Source organism: Leptodactylus fuscus, chromosome 4, assembly GCF_031893055.1.
Source record: "Leptodactylus fuscus isolate aLepFus1 chromosome 4, aLepFus1.hap2, whole genome shotgun sequence".
NCBI lineage: Eukaryota > Metazoa > Chordata > Amphibia > Anura > Leptodactylidae > Leptodactylus > Leptodactylus fuscus.
The window spans coordinates 47,446,774-47,470,207 of NC_134268.1; positions in this window are offsets into that span (position 1 = coordinate 47,446,774).

Genomic DNA, 23,434 nt, shown 5'->3' on the forward strand with positions numbered 1-23,434 from the left:
TAATCCATAAAAATGTAAGGCTAAATTCATTTTGCATTCGGTGGTTACATTTGGCAGGACATATGTAAGAGGTCTGCCAAACATATGGACATATTACAGTATTGAACTGTAAGCCTGTGTACAGTAGTTGCATATATCTGCCAATGAATGCAATTTAAATGAAATATTTCTATTATTTGTTTTACATACAGTATATATATATATATACATATATATATATATATATATATATATATATATATATATATATATATAGTTGTATTTAACAGTATGGAGTCTAGTACATGCATATTCCTACATACCTTTGTTGCCATAGTGTGGATGAATTTAGATCAAATTTAATTATTTTTTTTAAATTTTCGCTTTAATTTTTGTTACAGGTTTATGGAAAAATGTAAAACTGTTTGGTTTCTGGAGCTTCCATATGAAAAATACATCAAAAACACAAATAATTTATAAAATTTTAGCTCCATCTGATTTGCAGAACTGTTATTATTAAGATCCATTAATATAGAACTTGCTACATATGAAGTGCTTGCATTGAATTGGGACTACTAACTAGTTCAATCAAAATCTTTCATTTTAAAAAATTCTAACGTAAATGTATTTTTGGGAGTTGAATATTATTTTGTTGCTTGACCCAATCAGGCTTCATTTGTGAATATATTGCAAGACATTGGGGCAGATTAATGAAAATGCTCCAGAATTTTGGCATGACTGACAAAAAAACCCCAAAACTGGTATTTTGACAGTTTCTGCAACTTGTCCGAAAAGTGGGCAGGGCTTATTGAGAAGAGGACAGGCTTGTCAAAAGATAATTTCCAAATGTTTTGGTCAGAAGCTAAGCCAACTAATAAGTGTTGTAAAGTTAGACTCGTCCAGTCAGTCTACAAGTGTACTAGATTTTCACATAGCATTGGACACATTGAAAATCTGGTGCGGTCTAGGATATTTTTGCACTGTCTAAAACTGGGAAAGTATTAATTTATCTGCTAATTTTTTTAATTCATTTTTTATGTACAGGCTTTTTGTTTCATTCAATAACAGCAAGTTTTTAAGGTCCTTAAGCAACAAAGTATTTTCTGTGTACCAGATATAATGGAATAAACTAATCCATTTCTCATAAAACACTAGGGTGGATTTATTAATTATTATAATTATTATGATAGTTTAAAAAAAATTCTCACTTGTGACAAATTATTTATTACTGAAACCCATTACGAATGTTTTCACTATATATATATATATACACCTGTATTAAGATATTTTAGCAAAATATGGTATAAAATTATAGAATAACTATAAATGCCCTCCATTTCAGATTTTGTTGTCTTCTCTGGTTTTCACGGATGACATCACATTTACATGATCACTACAGTCGATCACATTCAGGTGCTATACATACAAGAATAACAGCAGCGGCCAATGACTGGCTGCAGTGGTCACATGAATAGAAAATTGGCAAAAAAAAACAACAGCAGCGTTGTCTGGGCTTGTACTACACATCTATAGAGAGAAAGACTTCTAGGACCAACATCAATCCTAAAAATGAAGGGGTCACAGCAAACCCAATGACCTGTAGTGAAGGGAACTACAAATTTACTGCATTAAAGTTAAAGCCCTATGAGTCAAACTAGAGAGTTGTATCAGTAGCTCCTACTTACCAGTACTTTCTTTTTTTCCTTTTTTTGTAGGTTGTGAGCCCCACATAGGGCTCACAATGTACATTTTTTCCCCTATCAGTACATTTTTTTGGAATATGGGATGGAAATCCATGCAAACACAGAGAGAACATACAAACTCCTTGCAGATGGTTTTTTGCCCTTGGTGGGATTTGAACACCAGGACCCAGCGTTGCAAGGCTGCAATGCTAACCACTGAGACACTGTGTGGCCCCTCTTACCAGGACTTTCTGTACCCATGATAATCCCTTCCTGTGCGGCTAGGAACCTCTGTAACAGAATCTGTCGAAGAATGTGTAGCAAAAAGTTCTGAAAGAAGGACTTTTTTCATCCATCAAATTGGTAGTCACTAGAATGGAAACCTGATGAACCATATTGTAGTCATTGGGGTCTATTGCAAACGTTGCAAACGTGTCCAAACGTTTTCATGGATAGATAATTGTTAGAAATGAGGGCAGGAATAATGTCTACACCCACCCTAGTAAAAACTATAGTTCCCTTGATCATGATGGTGGGGTCACGGTACTCAATGGAAAGCCTTCTTGGCCATTTAAGGCAGACCATTGCAACTAGTCTTAAAGATATTTTAGTTTCATTGTTGCATCCAGTTTCTAACATTTTATTTAATATAAGGTATATTTGAATTATTTATCCAGCCAGACCTATCACATAATCCCTTTTGGTTTGTAAGATTTATGATAGTGCCCAGGTAGAGGGTCACTTTTTCTCATTCTTAAGTGCATATGATCTATTTCATATTACTTAACCGTATGAACCAAGTGGTTCCAAACACTCCTTCTGCCTAACACAATAGATTACATCAGTTGTTTGATCCATCTCTTGTGAACCATTGGAAGAAGATTTCGTGTGAGGAGCACTGGAAGGAAGGAAGGAAACTCCTATACACTCATTTACAGATATTTGTATCATCTGCTCTAAACAAAATGTTGTCCAAATCCCTTTTATATTTCACAGATGGATTACTATCCAATCGTTTATAGCCATTGACATTTTTCAGCTGTCTAAACTCTTCACATTCATTCTGCTCCAAAAGACAAATCATTGCAGTTTCTCCCTTGTCATCTGGTTTAAGGACTACAGATTTTAAACTTTTGAACTTGTTTAGAGATATTATCTTGTGTGGAAATTTTTATATATAATGGGCAGAAAATTGGTTAAAAAAAAGCAAAGAAGCTATACTCACTTCACTGGATCTGACACTGTTACTGCTATTTTGCCCTTGGTGTCGTTCAAGAAAAAGGAAATACTGCTTAGCCAAAGACTGGTTGAGTAGGGTCACCGATGTGTGTTGTGATTGGCCGAGCATTCATTTACTGTAGGTTGCGAGGGACCAGGAAGTAGAGACCTACAGGGGACCCTGACAACAATGAAACAGGTACCTAGGGCCGGGTTCACATCTGCATTCGGTAGTCCATTCAGGGAGTCTGCTTGGGGACTCTCCAAATGGAATACCGAATGCATTGACAAGTGGTGAGCAATGAAAGCACACGGATCCCATAGACTATAATGGAATCCGTGTGTTTTCCATGCGTGTCCTCATGAATCATGTGGAGAGAAAATACTTCATGAACTGCTTTTCTATCCACATGACTCATGCAGACAGCACACAGAAAACGCACGGATTCCATCATAGTCTATTGGGTCTGTGTGCTTTCATTGCTCACCGCTTGTCAATTTGTTTGTTATTCCATTCCGGGGGTTCCCAAGTGGACTCCCCGAACGGAACACCGAAAGTAGATGTGAACCAAGCCTAAGTGGATTGGCTAAGCATTGCTTTTTTTATGTTTTTAACTCATTGTGTTTTTTTGTTTTTTTTATGGTGCCTTGAACTACTTATGTATCTAAAATGTGCATACAAAATGTATGTGATTTGTCCCACAAGAAAAAAACACCTCTCTTATAATGCAGAAACAACTACTTATGGCATCTCAAGGTTTATTAGAGATGAGTGAACGGCCTTCGATCGAATTGGTATTCAATCAAATATCAGGCTGTTCGAGATATTCGATTCCAATCTAATACCATGTGGCAAACGCACTAAAAATTCGTATCCCCTCCTACCTTCCCTGGCGCTTTTTTGCACCAATAACTGTGCAGGGGAGGTGGGACAGGAACTACGACAAAGTAGACATCGAAAAAAATCGGAAAAAGTAATTGGCTGGCTAAATCACGAGACCTCCACTTTATACGAAGAGTGGATTTTAGATTCGGCTCATATGAGACTGCTACACCGCTATATCTCAGGTATAGCAGAGTTGGCACAGCGCTGCTACATCTCAGATGTAGCAGCATTGAGCGCACAGCACTGCTACATCTCAGGTGTAGCAGAGTTCAGTGCACGGCCAGCTCTGCTGCATCTCAGGTGTAGCAGTGCTCAGCGTATGGCCAGCTCTGCTGCATCTCAAGTGTAGCAGAGTTCAGCGCACGGTCAGCTCTGCTGCATCTCAGGTATAGCAGAGTTGAGTGCACAGCTCTGCTACACCTGAGATGTAGCAGAGCTGTGTCAACTCTGCTATACCTGAGATCAGACCACAATGGAGAGTGCTGTGGACCATTCTTAGTTTCTGCCTCTTCACAGACGAGCTTCTGGCAGAACCAGCGTTGATTGGCCGAATTCTGTACTCTGTATTGCATTCGGCCAATCAACGCTGGTCAATGCATTCCTATGGGAAAAAGTCAGCTCACACATTATTAGTGGCATAATACAGTGACTTGGGCATGTTAGATGCCCCCAGACATGCTTCCCCTGCTGTCCCAGTTGCATTCCAGAGGTGTTGTCTTCATTTGCTGAGGTGTCATAGTGGATTTGGTGACTCTCCTGAGTCAAATTGTGGTTTCCCCTGAAACGAAGCTTTTTTTCCCCATAGACTATAATGGGGTTCGATATTCGTTCGAATAGTCGAATATTGAGGGGCTATCCGAAACAAAATTTGAATATTTCAATGTTCGCTCATTTCTAGAAGGTATTTCCAATCCTGTCCATTGCTGCAGAGGGACAGCTTTAAATTACAACTGCTTTGCCTCCCCTGACTAAGGTGTTGTAAAGGTACAGCAATGGCCATTAAATAATAGCACCTGGGGCAGCATAGTGGCTCAGTGGTTAGCACTGTTGCCTTGCCTGTGGTCCTGGGTTCAAATTCAACCAAGGGCAACATCTGCATGGGGTTAGTATGTTCTCTCCATATTTCTATGGGGTTCCTTCCACATGCCATAAATATACTGATGGGTAACTTGACTTTCTATAAAACAAGTGTTCCTTGTGGGTGTTTGGGATGAGCGTCTGTATGGCAGCCACTAACTCCCCTACTCTACATTGCTTCCTTTGCTTTGAGTACCTTGGTGAATGAAGTGCATTACAAATGCTTTCATTGTTGTACCTAGCACCTTACATTAATATCAGAGTGACTTTGATGCCACTGACGTGATGTGATATCATGCATGCTGTATATACTATTTAGCAGGGAGGACAATAAACTTGCAAAAGAGAAGAAAAGGCTGATTGATATTATTTAATTGTGATTATTTGCAATGCACATAGTGACATGTGCAGTCTGAGTGACATCAGTGCCAGTGACATATGTGTCTGTGTGTACACCTCCATAAACAATGTCCATATGTGGAAGGAAAACTCTGCCAAGCTGAAATTACTATTGTTCCTTAACCCAGACTTTATCATCCTTGTTCCTTTTAAACGCTGACATAATACAATGACAAAGGGTTACCTGGAAGACTACGACATATGTTCAGGATTAAAATGTTATTAGGCCTGCAATGTTCTGCCTGTGCTGGATACAACAGCAGTTCTACAGCCCAATATTCCTATTTTACTAGTAATGTCCATGTTCCCCTCACCCCACTAATGTGAGTTACACGATCTTGATGGGAGCCGTGCCAGGTTGTAACCATTATCATGTTGTTTCAAGATTATTCAGATAAGGATAAATTATGTGTGTTGAAAGCAATGCCAGGAAACGTAAGCACAAATGTTATGCTTGTAATAAGAATTTCCTAGACATTATCCCCTCATGGATCTTCTTAGATTTGCAGGGTGTTAAGTTAACGTTTGAAATATGGCTCAGTCACAAATCTGAAAGTCAGCTGTGGATTACATCAGATAGGTTCATTGTCAAGTTTTTAATTCAATTTTTAATCATTTATTTGACATTGAATTCCTTGTTTTACCCAAACAACCAATAGCTGTTTGTGATGTGGTTTGATATCTACAAGGGAGATGTGGTAGCCAGGTGCGCCAAAGGCTCATTTAGATTATGTATTGATGAGTAGAGATGAGCGAGTAGTATTCGAAACGGCAGTTTCGAATAGCACGCACCCATAGCAATGAATGGAGCCGTCAGGCACGCAGACGGGGCCGGCGTCCTGCCGCTTAACCCCCTGCGTGCCAGCTGCGTCCATTCATTCCTATGGGTGCGTGCTATTCGAAACTGCCGTTTCGAATACTACTCGCTCATCTCTATTGATGAGCTATCCTTAGGGTTGGCCGATTAAGCTGAGTTCACACTGAATCAATGGGAGCCGGTCATTTCTTTTTTCCGCGAGCAGTCTGTTCCGGCTTCCGGTAAAAAGAAGCGACATGCTCATTCTTCAAGCGGATGCCACGGCCGGTTCAGCCTCGGACATCCGCCTGAAGACACTCCCTCCCAACTAGGCCCATTCATTTGGGTCTAATCCGGAGTGGAGTGCCGCGACTGGATGCCGATGCACTGGAATATGAGGTGGCCTCTGCCTTTCTGAACTGTTATCAGGACCCCCATCAATCAGCTGGCTGAAGAGGTCACAGTGTTCAGATGAGTGTTGTGGCCTCTTCACTAAATTCTAAGCACAAGGCTATACATGTCATCACGGCTGTGCTTGGTATTGCAGCTCAGTCCCATTCACTGGCATAGATTTCAGCACAGGCACAGACTGGTGTAGGAGCCATATTTATGAAGTAGTGTGCACCTTGTCAGAAATTAGGCCGCTCTTCCACCAGTGTCAGGGATATGAAGACTAGTGCTAAATACGCCAGTCTTAATAAATATGTTTCCATTGTGTTTGGGACTCATAAAGCTAGCTGAGCTTTATACTCTTCATTACTTCTATAGTGATTGACTGGTGCACAGTGTATTACTTAAAGACTATCCTTCATGTCCTCATGCATATGTTTTATATTCCACTAGAAAGCCAACAGTGCACTGAATTCAGGGCATGGTCGGCTCTTATGTGCCCCAGGGCTAGAGACATCAATGCTGGTAATTTCTGTACCAATCTCTCCCCACTGTCAGAAGGGCATTCCTGACAGTATTCTAACATAGCCTTGTACTGTCGGAGGGGAGGTTCCTTACTGCCCATTGATGATATACAAGTTTATGGACGAGTACTGTCAGGAGGACGTTCCTCCCGGCCCAACGATGATGCTAGACTGTATGGAACACCCTTCTGACAGTGGGGAGAGATCAGTGCCAAAATTAATGGAACCGATACCTCCAGCCCTGGGACACATAATGGGATGAGCTAACCGTGCTCTAAATTCAGCGCACTGTTGGCTTTCTAGCGCTATATAAAATTACATGTGCAAAAGGACATGCAAGGTCCTCTGTAAATGTGGGAATTGGATTTCACCCTTATGTAGCTAATTCATGATTATACATTTATTTTAAATGAGTAAAAATGGCACAAAAAACTAAATTGATGCAAGAAAATGTAATGTCACATTCCCAAGTATCTTATACTATGAAGTATATTGATGCTGTGTATTAAAGAATAAAGATAAGGGATAAGGAACAATACCAGTTAGAGCGTAGCAGTCAAATATACCGCCGTTCTGTTTTAGTTGGCAGTACCTTCCCTGTGTTCCTGATAACTGTGACTTATGTCTGTGCCAACAAGATTATAACGTGACCTCACAATCTATGACTTTCTTAGGAATACTAACATTTAACTGTTTAGACTAACGTTTGTGTGAATATATACCAAATAGTTTTTTTTACTTTGTTACCATTTTTCTGTGGCATAGGTTCCAGAAAAGTGTAAGCTATGAGTGAATATTAGGAAACTGTACAATATAAATAAAAACAATATTCCCCAATAAAGTAGATTTTTTTTGTTGTGTTTCTTGTGGTTGTAGTAGATTTCTGCTCTCTGGGAAATATTGGCCATTGTCTTTTCCAATGGTTATAATGGTTCTTATTCAAGCTTCATGGAGCATCTGGGCCTTCGAATGGTCTTGTAACACTTTTTAGGTTGCTATTTGTGATTGTGGCATGATAGATGTATCCACCCCTATATTTCAATATGTTTTATTAAGAAAATAATCAAAAGGGTGCCCTGTAATCCAAAGCAAAAAACATAATGTATTGACACAGGTACAATTCTATATAACACAGCAAAATCCTAAATATTTTGTTGTAAGAACTGTTATGGAATTGCCACTGGAGCAAATCCCAAAAAATGTAGGAAATGGCAGATACCAAAGAGAAGTAGAACAAGCAACCTAAATCTCACATTGTACTGGGAGATGAATCTAAGGCACTCCAAACATTCTTCACCAAAGCCTACCATGAAGCCGGTTGTACTTATGCTGAATTTGGACCCAGGTTTTCGTCCTGATAACTGAATGCAAGACATAGATGCTCTGCAATCTGAATGCAACCTAAGAAACCGTATTACTACTCACTAGGCAGATCAAAACTGCAAAGCTGGGGGCAACACGGTGGCTCAGTGGTTAGCACCTTAGCCTTGCAGCGCTGGAGTCCTGGGTTTGAATCCCGCCCGGAACAACATCTGCAAGGAGTTTGTATGTTCTCCCCATGTTTGCGTGGATTTCCTCCCATACTCCAAAGACATACTGATAGGGAAACATGTACATTGTGAGCCCTATGTGGGGCTCACAATCTACATAAAAAAAAATAAAAAAAAATGCTAAGCTGAATCAAGACAGTAAATGTATCCAGGCTGGGGTCAACATCAATGACAAAATCAGAAGACGAGAATATCCAGTAAACAAGCCAAGGTTAGTATAAAAGCAACAAGCAGATATGATTAGATTTCTTAGTAACAAACTTAGTAATTAACTAATAGTAGGCACCTGAGATATTGAGAACAGAATTTAAATATCCCTCCTCAGCTGCTGATAGATTCAGCAAAGCAGAGCTCTGAATGCTACTGAAAGCTTCACATGTTGGCATGACCACCTTAAAGCAGCAGCAGTGATCAGAGACGCACATGTACATCGATAAAGCTACAGAAACAGAGGAAGGAATTGGGTATCAAAATATACCATGGAGAACATGAAGGGAGGTGGCTTAAGAGGTGAAGAAAAGGGAAAAAAGTGATTGAGGAGAGGAAACGGGCGGCCTGGTTCATATTGTCCACTATTGCATTGTGATTTAAAAGTGTGAGGTCCTCCATTTACATAATGACATGAATTATATTAACCCACTGACCACCCTTTGGGGAAGTCATAAGTTCTCCACAGCCTGGGAATAGAGAGCCATAATGTCAAAGGAGGGCTCAAATGAGGTCTCATGGTGTCAAAGGAGGGTTTTTTTGTACGTGGAAATAGGATTTTCATTGATGAAGAGCAGAGCAAGGCACTGACATTTGTTAGAGATGCTAAAGATATCCTCCAATCTAGAGTACAATACACGGCAACATAGTCAAATGTTACAAATGGAATGGGAATGTCAGAGTCCTCTACCAGAAGGACAGGATCTCTTATAGATCCCTTATAAACTATTATTATCCATTATAGATCCTTCGTATAATCCCTTATAGAATAGGCTGACAGCCAACCAATTAGGTCCTGCTTGAGGCAGGACCTGATGGAGAAGTGAAGATCGTGGCCCGTGAGCTTCGTTCAGGCCCTTTGGATGCTATAGCAGCATCTTGGCTCCCCTTATTCTGGCACAGGGAACTTAATGAAGGGAGAAACAACAGTAAACAATCCCTTAGGTGCTGTGGTTGCTATTGACTGCAGCATCTAAGTGGTTAAGCACCTGAGATCAGAATTATCTAAGTTACAGCTGGGACCCTCTGCCTCCGGCATTGACTCTCTGCTTGTGGAGTCAGCACTGTCCATGTGTGGCATTGACAGTTAATAATCCTAACTCTCTTCACGACATGTATAGCACAGAATACAAAGGGGTTAAACTTATTTAATAACAGTGAAATTCCTCTTTGTCCTGTTAGCTGTAGCAATAACATAATAAAATATGGAATCATAATTTGAAACCAGTAAGCAGGAATACAGTCAGCCAGGCCTTCGGAGACAGACTGTACTTCTTATTAGATTTTAATATATACATTCTAATTATTATTATTTCATTAAGCAATCTTATATTCATAGGGGATTTTTAGTTTGTGCAGGGACATAATTTATGAAACACCTGATATGCAGCAGGAGTTGTCTGAAAGCTTTCCCTGAGCACACTGACTTCAACTAAATCATGGCTTACACAAATGATGTTTTGTTATCTTGCCAAACTAGAAATACATTAAAACATGATATTGGATTTCTTTGCAAACAATGGCATCAGTACAGATGTATTTTTCTTGGAAGTACAGTTGTGCTCTTACAAGAGGTTTTTTTTTTATTTGTTAAATTGTACTTTCACCAAATCTAATAGGGGATATCAGCAGCCTTTCTTGTTCGCATGCTTAGCCTAGGTATACTCATCATGGCACAGGTCACCGTGCTGTGGTGGACATGAGGAACACGGTATCAAGGGAAACGCAAGGGAATGGTGTATTTTCTGAGGTCTCCAAGTCCTGGCTTTGAACTGTTTGTCCTGGAAAGCTTTCCTTACTTTACCAGTAAAATAAAAATGTCCTTAATTTATGTATGGGAGACTCAAATGCTAAGATTGGTTATGTTTCATGTATTACTTTTTTTTACCCTTAAGGGAATCCCTTAAGGATTGAGCAGGGATCAATAAATATGATATGCATGCACTGTATAAAAACAATGCTATCTATGCAATAAACTTCCCCAATTTAAACACCTTTCACCAACTCCAGTGACTTCAACATTTTAATATGCACCACTTCATTAATTCTCCCACAATTGGAGTTTTTCTCTAGTCCCCACCATGCCTGAGCAATCTGTACTGTTGGTCTCAACAGCCAATTGGCTAGTTAGATGATCCTGGGTTGGAGCAGACCGCCTGGAACCACCCACCTGACAGTAAAGGCACAATTAACATATTTGATACTGAAAGTAACAGTGCCTGTTAGGTCTGGTCCACATCTTTGTTCGGTATTCCGTTCGGGAAGTCTGCTTGGGACCACCCCCCCCCTCCCTCAATGGAATACCAAACACATTAAAAAGTGGTGAGCAATGACAGCACACTGACCCCATAGACTGAAATGGGGTCCATGTGTTTCCCACGGGGTGTCCGCACAAATCACATGGAGAGCAAAATAGCTCTTGAAGTACTTTTCTCGCCACATGACTCAAGTGGACACCACATAGAAAAGACATGGACCACAGTATAGTCTATCGGGTCTGTGTGGTTTCATTGCTCACTGCTTTTTAATGCATTTTGTATTCCGTTTGGGAGGTCCCCAAGTGGACTCCCCAAACGGAATACTGAACGCAGATGTGAACCACGCCTTACTCAGAAATGGTGGGGCTAGTGCAAAAATCAGTACATTGGTATTTATGGAATTATGTAATGAGCTGGAGCTGGTGGGGGTGAAAAGTCCAAAGTTATCTGAGAAGCAACTGATATCAGTCAACCTTTGGGATTGTTCATGATCATTTTGTAAGGCCTGCAAAATTTATTTGAAGAAGTTTGATATAAGGATCTCTACTAGCTACGTGTGAAAAATGTACCAATATTTATACCCGTACCTGCTGTGATCTAGCAACGCCAACCCAAAATTACAAGCTTAAAATGCTATTAAGGTTAAGGCTCTGTGTTTTGTCATCATGTGATACTGAGGAGTTTATGAGCTTTACTCATTTAACACATTGACTTGATATCTAAAAATATGTTCATATGGAAACCATTACAAACATGGATTTTACTTTATACAGAAATTCACCTTCTTGTCATAGATTTATGTGTCATGAACATTGCTTTTCACTTTTTACCACTCTCATGGGATACCGATGCCTTGAAGGGACACTCCAACACCTATGCACAATGCTCCAAGAAACTCCAACATTTGATATGCTCCTAAATAAGTGATACATGTGATAATTCTGTAACCCTGTGAATTTTACATTTCTTCTTTTTCTCAGAAGAAGCAGTGTTTTCTTTTAGTGGTATATGTTGTAAGTATTGTGACTTTTTTCTCTTGAAACAATAGAGGATCCTTGTGCTGGTTAGAGCTGGGTCCAGATTCTAATGGGTCTTGGATTTCACCCTTAGCCTCTATGAGGAGATAAGGACTTTGCTGCAGGAGGATCATCAAGTGTTTAGAACAGTCACCATCTGGAAAACAGATGGAGAGGCCATGACAGGATCTAAAGACCAGCCATGGTGTGTGGGTAAGAAACATGGACTCCAGGAATGGATTAGGAGCACACACATCATAAATGGAAATGAAGTCCAAATATCATAAACTGACCAGGAGCACAAATGCCAGAAATGGACTAGAAGCAAAGTGTAACATCCTTGCTTGTCTGGGCTTCGGTGCCATCCTCCGGCCACATGCTGCGGCACAGGAGGTGTGTTCGGCTGTGATTCCTTGCTTTGGAGTCTCCTTGTATGGTCTGAACACTGCCCTATTCCCTCACCTCTGTAATTGATTTTCCACCACACCTTGCTTTCCCTCTGCTCCTCTAATAGATAATCTTAGCCTTACCTCTGTGAATGACAGACTATCTTCCTAACAAGTCTGGGGCCAAATCTTCCTTCCTATTTATTGTTTGCTCACATTCACCTTGGTGCTTGCAATTGCCTTCTGCATGCTGGCTATCTACTCTTTTCTGTTTGTTATCTCTATACATATTCCTGACCTCTGGCTTTACTTTTGACTATTCTCTCGGATTTTGATTCTGTACTACGCTGCTCGACTGGTATTGACCCCATGGTTGGATGATACCTTTTTGTTGCTGTTTGTCTTGTCTACGTTCTGTGTCATCACTTATATCTAAAAAGGGACTGCCACCCAGTTGTCTTCTGTCACTTAGGGCAGTGAGGCAAGTAGGCAGGGACAGGTGAGGATTCAGCTTAGGGATCACTGTATTATCATGCCCCTCCTCCCAGGATTCACCAGCAGTTACTAGCAACTCCCTTACACAAAGACACCTGGAACAAACAAGCAGTACATACAAATGAAATGGAATAGGAGCTCACCGGAGAATAAACACCAGGCATATGGGCAGAAACTGGAACTAGAAGCACAAACACAATGACCAAGGCCTTGAACGATGTTCATAAACCAGATATAAGGAGTTCAGCACATTGACAATGCACCAAACAAAGGATTATGACCACATCCACATGGTTACATCAAAGGAATATGGGAACCACCAGTTTGCTATCTCTAGTACTCCTGGTGTAGGTGACAGCTGACGCAGGCAGGACAAAACACACCAGTACATAGAACAGAGGGATCAGGCAAAAGCATAGTAGTGGTATGGTCCAAGGTCAGGGCTAGCAGAATACATTTGTCATAGTAATCCAAGCAAAGATTAGGGCAGGTGCCAGAGTATCACATGTGAGGAAAAGATCTGAGGTCAGATAACAGTTAAACAGGCAGAGTATATACAGACTTCTTTGCAGCACACTTGTAAGTTAGGAGACTTTTGCTCGAGCAGATTGCTGTGGGACAAGCTACCTTAAATAGACTACAGGTGCAGGAACAGTGCAGTGAGCAGAGAGAGGACGCCGGCAAGCAGAACAAGCATAAAACAACACTTAGAAGCAGAGTTCACAGAAGCACGGGACCATCGGGGCCCTTCCAGGAACATTGGGTGGCCACATGCTTTTACATGTTCAAGGAACTCAGTTTCGTCTTATAATTTACAGCTTTTTAGCAAGGCGTCTGCCCTATTTTGGGTTGCCTTCTTGTCAGAGTTTCTGCGCTTTACATAAGTCAATGTTACGAAAGGTTACGTTCTATGTTGTATAGAAGGTAAAGCCTGGCATCAGCAAAATCTGTTCTGCTCCACATAGTTTATATATCTCACAAGAGACATAAAACTGACTTTTCCCAACTGACTGACATTCGTGTTAGTTTTAGTCATCCTGAGAGCGCCATTGAAGGATCTGTGCCAGCAAGGCGGTTAAAAGCACTGTTTTCATTTCTTTCCAGAAAGTGGAAAATGTCTGGTACACTACCTTACTGACATCACCGGCACACGGTCATGCCAGATGCAATCAGAGAAGGGTCCTGTTGCCAGTGCAGCTGTTGGCAAGGACTATAACTGCAGAACCGTGCGGGGAATAAAACTTTATCGATCTCTTTCTGGCCATTCAACCATCATATGAGGTGTATATATCTTATTACTTTATGTTTTTTTATTATCATACCATGAGATAGCACATTCTTATTTTGTGCTAAGATTCAGTGGAAAAACTCATTGATATGGCAGACAAGGATTGAGATTCAGGGAATTTCACTCTAAGTTCAAGGACCAGAGCTTCTTAGTTGTTGCTATTGCTAAAGCACCTACCATAGAACAGTGTGTGAACTGGAAGCTCTCTGAAGTGACATCACGCTATAATGCACATTTTAGAACAAAGTCATGTGCAACGCAATTTTTGCATAAAGAATTGTCAAGTTAAAGACAAGTTAAAGGAGCCTTCACAAGGAGCTTACGCTCCGCTCAATCTGAACATAAACTCGTTCAGAGTGAGCGGCGTAAAAGACAGATCCCATTGACTTCAATGGTTGCTGGCATACGCGTGCTACCCATTGAAATCAATGGGAGGTTTTTTAACCTATTGCTTTCAAAGTGATATGCGCGTATCACATTGAAAGTGATAGGTAAAAAAGCCTCCCATTGATTGATTTCAATGGGTAGCACGCATATGCCGGCACCCATTGAAGTCAATGGGATTTGTTTTTTACACTGCTCACTCTGAACAAGTTTACGTTCAGAATGAGCGGAGCGTAAACTCCGTGTGAAGGCTCCCTAGGGGAGTCTGCCAGTTCCACAATGCCTTCCAAACCAATAATATTGGAATATAGCCTTTAATAGGAGCAGAAACATATATTTGTCACCACAACCTTGCAAAGCAATGCAGAGATAATCATCTTTTATGCATATGCAAATAAGCTGGCAAGTGTACAGGAGGCAGAGCTTGATTTTCCAAGTGGCAGTTGTGACACAGGCCGAGGTAAACCTGCCAAGTTAGACCCATCCCTGAAACGCCTGTGTGCTGATTTGTAGTTCCATAAAAATATGATTATCTCTTCATCGCTTGTTATGGAATTGCTATATAAGCAATTCCTAGATTTGTATTAGAATTGGCACGAGCAATTTCTCAGTATGCTCCAGAAAACAGATAAGGTCTACTATCAGCGAGTAAGCATCTATCTATAATCCCCTACCGTTATGGTTTGCTGAGTCTAAAGCACCAACTATGTTGTGTCAATAGAGACTGCGGGCAAGTTCAAGACCCAAGTTGCAAAGAAATTAAGAAATAATTGCACCTGTAAAGAGTAAAGCAAACAAGCAACCCTATAGCGTGTGAGTGGGTTATAAATAGAGATTGGCAGACCCCTCAGGTTTCATTGTGGGTTCTGGTCCCTGATTTGTTTCGGGTCAAACAATTTTGCTACAAACAACAACTTAAATTGGTTTAAAACATAATGAACACCAGTCTCAGGGCTCCCAGGAACATATCTATCTAATATTTAGCTCCTTAAGGAAAACACAACCAAGTTATGTCAATGTGAAAGTGATATTATTATACTCAGCATGACCATGTGACCACTATGGCCCAATCACAGGTAACCATGACATCACGAGGAGAATGTCTGACATCGTACGGAGGCCTAAATTAAGTAAAGAAAGGAGAGTATGAATTTTTTTGAATTTTTTTACCTCCCCCTAGAATATAATGCAGATAATGATGACGAGTATAATACAGCAGTCATTTAACTTTGCCTGGGATTAATCTCCATTTGTTTGGTCTTGTAAAAAAATAAAATAAAATAAAATTTGGAATATTTGAATCGAACCCGGCTTAGTACAAGCCGATTTGCTCATCTTTAGTTATAAACAAGTTGAGGTCAGACAAGGAGAGTGTAGAATTCAGAGCTTTGTCAAGCCATAGTCAAATCTGGGAAGTCACAAAGTCAGCCAAGTCAGAAACACAGGGATACTCTAGGACAGCAAGCCAAATGTCAGTATCCAGGAGATCAGCAATGTCAGGGAGAGGTACAGGGGTAAATATGGAGCCCATCCCCAGAAACTATCTCAGGCAAATGACTAGCACTAGAGCCAAATACCCCATCTCAACCCAGTATTGAAAAGTAAAGCTGAACGTTGACTGGTGAGTTCTGACAGGATGAGCAGACCCAGGCAGAGTTTGCCAAGTGGGCCTTAAAACGCCAACTGCAAGGTGGAGAAACAGGAACACAGTGTTATGATTGGCAGGATATATTTAAAAAAAACTAAATAATAATTATACTCTGCGAAGCCCACTGGGCTCTGAACCGCAGGGCACACTGGTGTGAACAAGGCCCAAAAGTTAACTTCACTGCCAGACTACACCACCACCTGAGTGCTTGTGTGATAACTTCTCAGAGAAGCTGCCACTGCAGAACAAAGCAGCCTCTTAAATTAATACAGTTGTCCTAACTAATAGCTACAATTTTGGACAGGACACTTTCACAAACATATAAGACATAGACAAAACATATAACAGTGCGGGGCCACAAACAGAGCTAGCTAGGTCGGAATTCCCTGGGCCATTACTAGGGGAACAATTTTAAGTAAAGCCCTACCTAGCTAAGGCAGTACTCTGACAAACTTATGTTTTAACCCCATGCATGCTGGACTGAGCAGTTACAGCAGAAGAGGCTGTGACCCTGATACCATGACCGCACCTGCTGCACAGTCCTAACACACAGAAACTGAGATTCCTAACAAGGATGTTTCTGCTACTTTTAAAGGACCCTTCACATCACTATTATTTTATTGAGAGGCATTTTGGATCTGACAGACTCACTTTAAATAAAAGGTTTTTTCTAAAATTCACACAGATCACGGAAAATCACTTTAAGGGCCAGTTCACACGGAGTTAACGGGTGCTCATTCTGGCATGTATACTCGTGTCAGAATGTGAGTGCTCAAAACAGATCCCATTCATTTCAATGGGTCATTACGGGCGTATAATGCGTGTAATTTTGCGGCCGCAAAATTACGTGCGCAAAATTACGTGCGTTATACGCCCGTAATGACCCATTGAAATGAATGGGATCTGTTTTGAGCACTCACATTCTGACACGAGTATACGTGCCAGAATGCGCGCCCGTTAACTCCATGTAAACTGGCCTTAATGGAGTTTTACAGGCTTAGAATATTGATGAGCCATTCTAAAGATAGGTCACTAATATCAGAGCTGAGGAGGTCTGACATGCACCTCTATCAATTAGCTGTTCCCAGAAGCTTGTACACAGAGAATAGAGCAGGAAGCAGACAGCGCTGTTCTCTGTGTAGTGGTGGAACTGAGTCATTCCAACTTAGCTACTCTTTAAGGAAATGAGAGCTGATCTGCAGTACCTGATCTGGCCACTATATAGAAAACAGGCCTGTCTGCTTTCTGCTCCATTCTCTGTACATTAGTGTTACCAGCCCCTATGCAGGCTGTTGTGTCTCTGCAGTTACCGACTACAAATAAAGCCCTTGTAGTCTGAGCCTGTAATCATTTATGTGGTGCCTATTTCTCCAATTTATTACACTATTTCTTTCCTTACACCTTCAACACTTTGTGTGTACGTATACGTTATTTTTTGCCACAAAAACAACTGATGTTGAATAAATTTTACGACCAGTAAGCCAAGTCCAATTTTCTAGACACATTTCATAAATATCAAGATATGCCAAAAACGTGTCTAAGACACATAAGGAATTTGGCTTGCCACTTGTATGCCTGTTTATGGTAGAATCTGAATATTGATGCCTTTTGTAATCTTTATACGTAAATCTCCTCCAATATATTTCAAGCAATGAGAAATTTTCGATATATTCTACAGTAAATGCACCTGAAGTGATGTCAAGTGTTGTCTTTGAACTTCTTCATGGCCATGTTCTTTTGAGAAGATAAATATACAACACAGTAAGTTTAGCCAAAGAAAAGCCAGGTAAATAGCTATGAGGAATTGTATTCTCTAATGTAAACTCCTTCACATGGAAATCACCCAAAAAAAGTGAAGGCTGGAATTTCTCCTGAAAACCAAACAAACGCGGCTCCTCTTTGGTAGATCATTTTAACATATACAAAGAGATGAACCATCTAAAGCACTGTGCTAAGCTGTCTAGAGATGTTTCTTTACATTGTAAATGTACTTTGCTTTAAAAAAAAGTCAGTGGTGACATATAGTCTGTGACTACTCTTCTGTACAAGCCTCAGTCTGAACCTGCTATTGACTTAGTGAATAGAGATGAGTGAACAGTAAAATGTTCAAGATTCGATATTTGTTTTGAGTAGCCCCTCAATATTCGACTACTCGAATCGAATATCGAACCCTATTATAGTCTATGGGGGGACAATGCTCGTTTCAGGGGTAGGCAATGTTCGATCAAATTATACTTACCAAGTCCACGAGTGAGGGTCGGGCTGGATCCTCCGAGAAGTCTTCTTCGTGCAGCTTCCCCGCGGCGTCTTCCGGCTCTGAATTCACTCTGCCAAGCATCGGGCCTGGGCAGAGCCGACTGCACATGTCCGCACTACAAGCAGACATGCACAGTCGGCTCTGCCCAGGCCCGATGCCTGGCAGAGTGAATTCAGAGCCGGAAGATGCTGCGGGGAAGCTGCACGGAGAAGACTTCTAAAGGTAGGAGAAGAACCAGCGTTGATTGGCCGACTGTATAGCATTCGGCCAATCAATGCTGGTTCTGCATCAAACTTTTACATTCGAATAGCGAGTGGTACTCGATCGAGTACGAGTATTTTGAATACTGTAGTATTCGATCAAATACCTACTCGATTGAGTACTACTCGCTCATCTCTATTAGTGAACCATCTTGAAGCTTTAGCCTATAGTGAAATAATACCAAGAAGCAATAATTGAAGGGTTACATGGTAAATGTTCCTTCTGGACCTCTAGAACAATAAATACAAATGAAAGTGAAGATCTCTATAAATAAAACTTAACTTTAATAAATATACTGTAAAATTAGTCTGGAAATTGTATAAAAATCACTACATGTAGAAAAATTTGAACCTTCTTACCAAAAAGGTTTCAACAATAAAGGGGGGTATAGGGATTGTTCAAATCACCAGGAGTCAACACGATAAGCTGGAGTAGAAGGTAACCCTATAATTGACCCCGTCGCCCCAAAACATGACTCCCGTCCTTACAAAGGCAGTCTCACAACTCTCCTTAGGAACATCCAAATGTGTCTCCATCTGACGTGCTTTAACCCAAATTGAGGGTGTTCTTCAAGGTATCTATAAGAACAAACATAAAAGGAAAGGGCACTATAGTATAACCTGTCGCCATCTATACCAAATTGCAAATAATGACTTGAAAGCCAAATAATGTAGTGCTAAGGACAAACTACTTACTTGGGGAATGAAAGAGCGTACACAGTGGTTCACAAGGATTCAGCTCAACCAGTGGCGTAACTAGGAATGGTGGGGCCCCGTGGTGAACTTTTGACATGCCCCCCCCCCAACCGACACCGAAGACCTCGACCGACCCCCTCCTCCACACTCCATTATGTCCCTTAGTAAGCCCTGCACACAGCATTATGTCCCTTAGTGGCCCCTGCACACAGTATTATGTCCCTTAGTGGCCCCTGCACACAGTATTATGTCCCTTAGTGGCCCCTGCACACAGTATTATGTCCATTAGTGGCCCCTGCACACAGTATTATGTCCATTAGTGGCCCCTGCACACAGTATTATGTCTCTTAGTGGCCCCTGAACACAGCATTATACCCCATAGTGGCCCCTGCACACAGTATTATCCCCCATAGTGTCCCCTGCACACAGTATTATCCCCCATAGTGGCCCCTGCACCCAGTATTATGTCCCATAGTGGACACTCATAAACAATTATTATACTCTGGGGTCTCAGACCCCAGAGTATAATAATCGGAGACCTGGGGGGAATAAAAACATAAAAAATTACTGTTACTTACCTGTCCCCCGGCTCCTACGCTGTCTTCTCCGCTGCCGTCCTTCTTCTATGATGTGGGACGTCACATGACCCAGGAAGCAGGCCGGGTTCATGTGACGTCAGAGATGTCAGACAACTAGGATGGAGGCCTGGCAGGATTGTAGAGAGGTAAGTAACAGTGTTCCCTTACACTTTGCAAAGACCCCCGAGTATAATGTTAGTGTTTGTGGGGCCCGCGGTGTCACTTATCGATCCCAGCCCAGACAGGATCGGCAAGTAAATAGGGCCCGTGACGGCCTATTAAAAAAAAAACGCAGTGGTAGTGGCTGTAATCAGGCCCCTAATGGCCCGGGCCCTGTGGGAGCTGCCTCCGCTGACTCTGCGGTAGTTACGCCACTGAGCTTAACCCTGACATGCAGGGGAGCTATGCTCATCCTATAGTCCTATAGAAGACTGTGCTTGCTGATGAAGCACTCAATAGAATCCCACCACCTTGGAGCAAGTATAGCTCCCTTGCATGGCAGTGGTTGAGCCGAATCCTTGTGAACCGCAACTTCATTCTCCGCTAAGTAGTCTGTGCTTAGCACTGCATTATTTGGCTGTCAAGTCACTGTTTGCATATTGGTATAGGTGGTGATAGGTCACACTATATTGTCCTTCCCTTCTGTGTTTGTTCTTATAGCTCCCTTGAAGAGCACCCTTAATTTTAGTTGAAATGTGTTGGGAACGTTAGGGTTTTCATAGTGAGAGTTGTGGGACTGCCCTTGAGGAGTCTTATTTTGGGGCAACAGGGTAAGACAGCTCCAATTTTTCTACATGTAATAATTTTTAAACAATTTCCAAACTCTTCATCTAATTTTAAGCATATTTATTAAGCTGTAAGTTTCATTTAGAGGCACCTTCGCTTTCATTTGTATAGTGAAGTAATGCAAAAAAATTCCAAAAAACCCATGTCCATCCTGTGGTCAGTGTTCTAAGGCCTCTATTGTAAGTGTCCTTAGGACAAACCATTGTTCTATGCCCTTCAAACACAGTGGAACAGCCCATTCCAGGGGACAATATATAGTCACCCAAAAATCATATTCAAGTTATATAGGAACATAATAAATTCAGAATAAACAACGTAGTAGTGTCCAACTGGAATGTTACAAGGGCATTTTTTGGGGGGATCTGCACCACTAGTCAGAGCATTGCAGATACCTTTTCAATAGGAATTTAGTGCATACTTATTGGGAAGAAGACTGACCCTTGCAAGGAACATACATAAATGTGTTTATGCAGCCTCAGCTCCAGCCAAAGTGGAAGCTCCCCGGTATTGTGCCTCCATCGACTGAATACAGTTCTACTGTTGTTACCAATTCTTTCTCCCAAAACTAAAATGAAGAGTTGATGTTTCCCGTACAACACCGTCTCCTGAGTCTTAATCCTGCACTCACCATCAAGGGCACATAAAACAATGTAGAGGAAACATGTCCTTTTTTTCCCCCTTTTTAATCTTATTTTTCATTTTTTTTCAAGCATGTGATCAAAGAAGAAGCTGTGGTGTTGGAGTATAATAGTACAATGGCACTACAGTATGTGAGCACTAATCCTAGGCTCATATATAAGTCATACCCAGAACTTAATTAAATTACTATTATTAATAATGTAGTATAATATTAATAAGAAAGCATGTCATCCCTCTTCCCCCTGCATATACTATATGGATCCCGTATTTATGCCTCTGCCACGAAGTAAAATGCTGAAAGAGCGAGAAGGTTATTGTTCTCAGACCTGCCATTTATCAGAACTCTGCGTTACTTTTACTACTACAATAAAGTGTAAAGCGTTAAAGTCAACTGTTTAATTGGTATTTGTAAACTTAGAGAAAATGTGTTATCCCCTATAGGGACATAAAATAGGCGAATTTACAGAAACAGACATCTGCTGCTTCACGTTTTCTTTCAAACTCGATTATATTGACTGCTGTTTCCCAGAATGTAAGATTGCAAGTGATGAATCAGGGATAGGGGAGCAAAGCGTTTCTACAAGGAAAGCATTCAGCATACTTCTTCTACGCTGCTGACATCCTGCCCCATTGTGGATATGTTTCCAGTAGTCAATTCCAGTAAAAATAAACATTGTGAACCTCAGTATACCAGAGGAGCCATCACTTTATTCTTATTGACATAGGCTATTATTAGTCAAACCCCTTTAGGTTATTGCTGAGATATTCTGCATACATGTTTGCTCAGATCAAAACCTTCACCACTTCTTGTCTCTCCATGCTGATTTATGTGGGCCACAATGCAGTTGATAGAGATGGAATGTAGCTATAGCTTGATTTCCTTGGGAGTCCAGAAGACTTTGAGATGTAGCCCCTGTGACATGGGCACCCTATCCTGTGAAGGATGCCGTTGTGGTGTGGATTACCTACTACAGAGAAATAATTCTATTCACATGTCTCAAGTCTATTCACCAAAGTAGTTGTTTGTGGTCTGAAGAAATATCCTGAATGTAAGCTCCAGAGAATTCTCCTGGTGATCTCAATTCTCCAGAAGATCACTTGCACAAGATATCTCGCTATTGAGGACCAAAAACCCCTAATCTACTTCTGATCTCCTCTCCCTCTGGCTCTCTAGAAATGGAAAGGTTGGAGCACACCCATTTATTGCTCTCTGGAGGTCTCTGAGACTAAGGACAGGGACTAAGTTCAGATGAACATTACATCTTCTGAGGCAACAGGAGAGAATGTACTCTTCTTGCCTCCATCAGCATCTACTGTCTCCCTGAAGAACAAAAGGTATTTTTTGACGTGTCACCAGCTAAATTTTAGCAAAATTTTAGCTAGAGTCAGACTACCATAGTCCTAACAGATAATTGAACACTGTTTTCTGTGGCATCACATATAAAATCTGAGACTGAATAAAAATAGAGATTTGAAGAATCTCCCTAGATTATCCCTTTGGGATTAACTTCTGGACATCATGCTGGAGGTGGATAAGCCAAGATCTAACAGCCTTGGTGTCCTCCATGAAAGCTATGAAAATCTTTGATCAGCAATGGCCATATAACTGAGTCTCAAATCTTGTGTGCCAGGATCCACCAAACTAACACTAACCTAAAATGGGATAAGAGAGCACTTTGAAATTTTGCAGTGTTGAAATTGGTTTTAAAAAGAACTAAAGGAAATTGGACTTACAGTGCTAAATTTGGCTTTTACCTTATACAAGAACCTACCTGTTTAACATGGTTGGGTAAAGGTACATATTATATACAGAGCTCCTCAGCCCCAGGGCCAGTTATATGGAAAGCAGAGGAAAGAAAGTATTACCCAGGCCCTGAATGGTTCCAAAAAACAATCTGCCGCACAAGAAGACAAATCTATTAAAACTGTCATTAGGTAGGTGGGGTTCTTGTTATAGATTGATAAAGAGCTTCAAGATACATCTCTGCTTGGCCCAAGTGCAAAACCCTAGCTGCAACTGCTACCTGCTATACTA